Source organism: Durio zibethinus, chromosome 11 (genome assembly GCF_047325235.1).
Source record: "Durio zibethinus cultivar Kanyao isolate XHJ-2024 chromosome 11, ASM4732523v1, whole genome shotgun sequence".
NCBI lineage: Eukaryota > Viridiplantae > Streptophyta > Magnoliopsida > Malvales > Malvaceae > Durio > Durio zibethinus.
Window position 1 is genome coordinate 18,397,263 of NC_143172.1, and position 6,686 is coordinate 18,403,948.

Here is a 6,686-nt window from a genome sequence, read left to right on the forward strand (position 1 = left end):
AAAGCCAATTATTTCTTTATTTAAAGATATAAAAAGAGACATGATGTTAAGAATTGTGAAGAAAAGAAAAAAAAAAGCAATAATTGAAAAGGCAACATTGGTCCCAACATTTGGAAAGTTAAAGAAAAAAATTTAAAAATTGCTTCTAAGTGCATAGCTAGATTTAATAGAGATGTTAGATATGAAATAGATTTGGGTGAAGAAAGATTTATAGTTAATTTGGACCAAAAGACATGTTCCTATAGAAGATTTACACTTTCTATATCTTATGTGCACATGTCATATGTGCAATTAGAGACCTGAAGGGAAATGTGAAAGATTATGTCTCTAGTTTGTACTATAAGAAAATTTACATGTTGGCTTATGGTAATGCCTTAAAACCCATGCTTAGAGTAAAAGATTGGCCTAGATCAATAATAGAAGAGCTAGTTAACCAACCAGAGTATAGAAAGATACCAAGAAGGCCCAAAACCAATAGAAAAAAAAAAGACCCAAATGAACCCGAAAAACAAAATAGTAAAACTTGTAGTTTGTTAAGGAAGGGTATGATAATGACATGCACTTTTTATCATAAAGAAAGACACAATAAAAAAAGTTGTCCTATGAAGGATAATGAAGTAATTTCTTTTTTTTTGTGTTATTATGCAATAATTTATTTCATTTATAATTATTGCACCATTAAATGCATTAACCCTAACCTAACTTTTTATGCTAGCCACCATCTCAAAGATAAATTATTGGAGATAGCATTGATATTGAGGACCTGGTGTAGCAAATGCAAATGTGGCATCAACTAACGTATTAAAAAGAAATAAACAAAGGCAACATAATGCCTCTGCTAATATTGTTTTTATTTTTTCTTCTGCATTTGGGTTAGTATCTGCTTCTGCATCTTCATCTAAGTTAGCTTCTACTTCTGCTTTTGTTTCTAACTTTGGGCATGCATCTACATCTTTTTTTTCAACTTGGTTACGGACTATCAAGCAAATCAGTACAAATAAGTAGTGTTAGTGCTGTTGGTAGTGAAAATCAAGCTAAATCTAGTAAAGTTCATGGGAGATGTTTTGCAGATTCTAATGTAGACACTCACTTTTAGATTTATTTTTTCGATGGGTTTTAGATAAGGTTAATATAATTTAAAACATAAATAAATAAAAGTGAAATTTCAGTCCTGGTAAAACTCGAGGATTGAGAGTTTAAATTTTGAAAACAGGATCAGAAAAAAATTTTGGTTTTTTTTTTTAACAGGGATAAACAGATTGGAAGATAGGGGTTTTGATTTTCAAAGCCCTCAATCCCCAGCCTTATATATACCCTCTAGCAATTAGAGAAAATGGGTAGAGAAAACGAGAGTAATTAGAATCAAATTTTTCAGTAGAAGGTTCTTAGGGAAATTCATAGTTTTAAATGGATTTTTGGAAAATTTTTTAAGTTTTCTAAAATTTTTTTGGAAATTTCCAAAATTCGATAAATTTTTTGATGAAAATTCAAATTTCTCGATAACTTTTCGATGAAAAATCTAGTTTCTGATGATAAAACCCAAAAACTGATGATTTTTCTGATGATACTCAACGAAAAATGACGATTGAAAATCATCTAGAGCGAGAAACAGAAGAGAAAAGAGAGAAAGAAGGTATAGCATTTAAAGGAAAAGAGAAATTGGTGCCTTTTATAGTACCTAGAAATGACACCGTTTTGGGTTAAAAGCAAGGTAGGATCCACGTGTTTTCTTTGGTCTGACCTGACCCATAGTGCCTTTACCCGTTAACTCGTTTCCCTTAGCCCCATTTGAGCCGTTGAGTTGAGTCGCACACCAAGCCACTCTAGCCACACCTGTTTCTAGAGCCGCATTCTATTTCAACCAAGCCGAGCTACGTTAAGGTTGATTTTTTTTTCCTTTTTTATCTATTTATTTATTATTATTATTTTTAGCTTAATTATTTATTGATTAAATTGGAATTATTTATTTATTTAAGTAAGCATTCTTTAATTTTTCAATGATTCTCTTAAAATAAAATTTTTTTTAAAAATATTTTTGAAGAAAAGTTGAAAGTATCAATTTTTCTTAAAAATAAAGATTTCAAAAAAGGTACTTTCGAGGAAAAGTTGAAAGTATCAATTTTTCTTGAAAATAAAATTTCAAAAAAAAAAAGATTTCAAAAAAGTATTTTTGAGAAACAATTGAAAGTGCTAATTATCTTTAAAAATAAAATTTTCAAAAAAAACATTTTTAAGGAAAAATTAAAAGTATCAATTTTTCTTGAAATAAAATTTTCAAAAAAGCATTTTTGAGGAAAAGTTGAAAGTATCAATTTTTCTTGAAAATAAAAATTTTAAAATGCTTTAAAGAAAAGTTGAAAGTATCAATTTTCGTTGTATAAATATATGAATTTTTTAAAATAAAATAACATAAAATAAAATAACAAAAGAGATCCTTATCAAAGGTTGAAGCATTATTTTTTTTTTTGTTTTTCTCTTTTTCTTTCTTAGAAATTTTTTAATATTAAATAATCTGACGACAGAACTTCTGTAAGAAAAATAGTAGTTTTCTTGTATACTCTTGAGGTGAGGGAATTTTTTTAATTTTTTGCCAAAAGTATTGGAGTCAATTAAGAGTAATTTTTCAATAATTAATTACTTGGTAAAATTTTTAAGGCTAAATGGATAACACAAAATCAAGCTGATACCATCTTTCGATGGGCATTGTAGGGGTGCTATAACCTTTCTCACAAGTAACCGTACTCCTGAACATAGATATGATTTTGCAAACATTGAATTTACCTTTTAAGGATACCTAAGTCACGCTTAAGGTTTCTCTTAAAAAATGACAAATTCAATTAAGTGGCCAATCGCACCTAAATAAAAAAGATTGGTGATGACTCTTCAAGTCAATATCTAGCGATAGGTCCACGGATCTAGATGCTATGACATCTAAAAGTAGACTATATGGCATGATTGATGGAGAAAGTGGAAGTCCATTATCAAAGGCTAAATCTAGTTCAACCACTATAAGAAAAAGAGTTGTTTCAACCAACAGTATAAAGATGGGGAAGAACAATAGACGTTTTAAAGCTTTTTACAAAATCGAGAAAAAAGCCATTGAGAGGAATAGATTGTATACAAATCTATAGATAGGAAGACATATTTTAAATGTAAGTGTTGTTATAGTGTTTTATACATTTTTAATTACTTTAGTTATTAAGGATTGGGTTTGTAGAAGTTTCTTAATTGTTTTTTGATGTTACAACTTGGGTTGCCAAATCAAAAACTTATATCAATTGGTGGTTAGACAAGCAAGACCATGAGAAAGGTTGTTGATGATGTGATTCCTACTTATCAGAGTCAACTTGAAGTTTCAAATGAAAAAGGAACAAAAGGAAAACAAAAGATTTGATGTAAGGGAGCATGTTAGTTGCAAAATTGTTTTATACTATTCAATTTAATGTTTTATAGAACATTTTATTGATGTAACATAAGTATTTTTTTACAATACATCTATGTTGCTGAAACCTGCCATATTATGTTATGCCTTCTATTGAATGAAATGAATGAATATTCTCATCATCTTTAAAACAAATCCATTGTACAATTTAAACCAAACATCCATTATAGAAAAAAGAACATTTTTCATTCATTAAAACATCCATTGTACAATTTAAACCAAACAACTTAAATCATGATTCATATCTATAATCATGATTTACATATCTAAACCAAGCATACAAATTCTCTTTTCCTTTTTTCTGCCATTGAAAGTAAACAAACAAAATATAAAAGTAACAAATACTGATAGAACCAATTTCCATCTCTTCCCACCATCTTTATCTTTAAATTTCAAACTTAACATACTAACTTCTCTCTTCAATTGAAAATTTTCTTCAATAACTTTAGCTTTAACACAATCCATTGCATTTTTCTTCAAATTTGACACTTCATTCTTCAAATTTTTGACTCAATCATACAACAACCTTTCTCTCATTCTCAACTCATTAATGATCTCTCTTGCTCTATCACAAAATCTTGGATCATGCCATGAATGAAAACACATACAGTTTCCTATAATCAACATGAAAATTTTTTATAAACACATTTAGCCTAGTCAATAATATATTATTCTTTCACAAAAATATAAATGATTATTATAAGGTATTGTTCCAAGAAATCTTCTACCAGAGTTTGAGGTTGTCTAAGAATCCACCTGGGTACCTTCGAATTGCAATGAAAGAATGTGGTTTTTCCTTCATAATCAAATTAGACAAGATAACTAGCTATAATGAACTTATAAGATCTCAAATTCAAACACCCATGGCTCGACTCACCCTTTGATGAATTGAAAATGTAAAAAACAAAAACTCATTTGGTTGAAGAACTCTTTAGTACTAAAAATGTAAGAGAGAAATCTTTCACTCTAAAATCAAATAATTGAAAAAACTCTGCAAAAAAAAAAAAAAAAATACAAACCTTGAAGAGAGAATGCTTGAAGAACTTTTTTTTTTTTTTTTTGGATATTTTGTGTTTTGAGTTAGGTTTTTCCAAAGAATGCTTCTTTTTTTTTTATTTGTGCATTATGTGGTTTATACGTATCCAGAGTTAATGAATTTAACGTCAAATGTAAATAGAAAGTGGATTTAATGGCATGCGTAAGTCATTGTCGTAATTAAGTCCTTATTTTAGCATTTTTGAAAACTTTCAATTCTAAATTGAACCAAATTAAAAATGATATCTTTAATTAAAAAAACATATAAACGTTAAATCTTTAATTGAGCATTTAGCCTATTTATTTTAATCTAAAGTTTTCACTATTTTATCCCATAAAAATACCTCACAAATATGAGTTTAAGTGTCTCTTTATATACTATATCGTATACTCACACTTGATCTTTTATCCCACAAAAAAAGCTTCATAAATATGAGTTTAAATATTTAATTATATACTATATTGTATCCTCACATTTAACCAATGTGAGATAGTAGTAGGCATCACAACAATTTAATTACCTTCTAGTTTTTTGTAAGTAATTAACGAATTCCATGACTTTTAGGGGATCTAAAATTGTTAGAAGAAATATGACCCCCCAATTAAATTTCTGCAAAGCCTAAATGCTTTTGAGTCTTTTGACTGCAATCAAAACATCATATATGTTGAATGAGTTGTGGTCACAAATCACAGTAATCTACAGATAATGCATATGACATTAAGCTGAATCAGTCACAGGGCAACTCTCCATTGGCAAGTCAGTGAAACGAAGTCCTGGGTGCCATTTTCAAAAAATTAGTTACAGCGGCAATCACTATTGAATTTCCTGCCAATTGGGAGGTGCCCTTTGACTGGTTTGCTTATTGACTAAATCATCACCATATACCAGTTCTTGCAGCGCAATTTTGCTTGAAATCACTTCTAATATTTAACCTATTTCATCAGGAGCTTTATTTGCACTTCCACTGGTGTATAGAGACAGAATAAACCATCGCAGAATAGCATATGCTCGAGGGATTATGCTCTCTAGGCTGCTTTTTCAGGATTTTCCTTCTGCTTTTTTCTTCTTCGCCCTTAACCTCGTGTCTCAGAAAGGTTCAGTATAAGGGTATGGGAATATATCTTCTACTCTTACAGCTAGTCTGTAGGTGAGAAGAGTAATAAAGCAGAGTTGAGGGAAGATGCTTCTCCTCAATAGAAACAATATGGCTGAGCAACGTTAACCTTATATAACGAGTAATCAAGAACAGCGTATGATCTTCATGTCCTATCCTTTTTGTTGAGATATTTTTGGATTGGTAAGATGAGATCTGCAAGTAGCTTGAGAAAAGAGCACATCTAAGGAAAAAAAGAACGGTCACAATAACGTCGGTCGGAATTAAGATATCGAAACGCATTCCAATAATGCTTAAGTTAGTCATTTTGTAAGAAAGAATGATGCAAATAAAAAGGATAGCTGCAGAGGAGAATAATTTAAGTCTTCTTTTTTAATCTTACAACTTTTGTATTTAAGTACAGATTGTATGATAAGTATAATGCATGCCTGTCTTCTCTATTTGTGAATGGATTTTGATTAGAATAAATTACTTACAAGTGACGTAATTAAAATTTGTCTGGACTATCTCATGAGCTTAACTCTCTTATACTTTTAGCGTAAAGAATATTTGGGTATAACACTTTTGCTTGATCTATGTAGTACTTTTAATATGGTTTAAGCTCAAAGAGACCAAAAGAGAATTTGGTTTGTGATTTCAGTTTTCTCTTTCTTAAATAGTAAATCCCTCTTTCACTTGTTTAGGAAGCTAAGATCAAGAATTAGGATTCAAAAGTACTCAGCAGCATATTGACTTTCGCTTAAGAGATATTTGGAGAGAGAAAAAAAAAATTTAAGCTAAATATTCTCTTTCAATCTGACACTGATAGAAAGTAAAAAAGAAATCATCAACTGAATAATTGTTCGGTTTAATTCTGAAAAATAAAAGATGGACTTAATTGATCTCTTTTTAAAACATGCAGAAATTGATCAACTTATTTTTAATATTTAAAAATATCTAAACTAACATAGGTTTGATCTCGATAAAAAATCAAAAATTTTTTTTATCAATTTTGAATAATAATTTTTATACAATAAAACTAACTTTATAATTTGATTACAAATATCATATTTGTCATAGTTAAAAATATAAATAAAATATGTTTAAAGTTTATT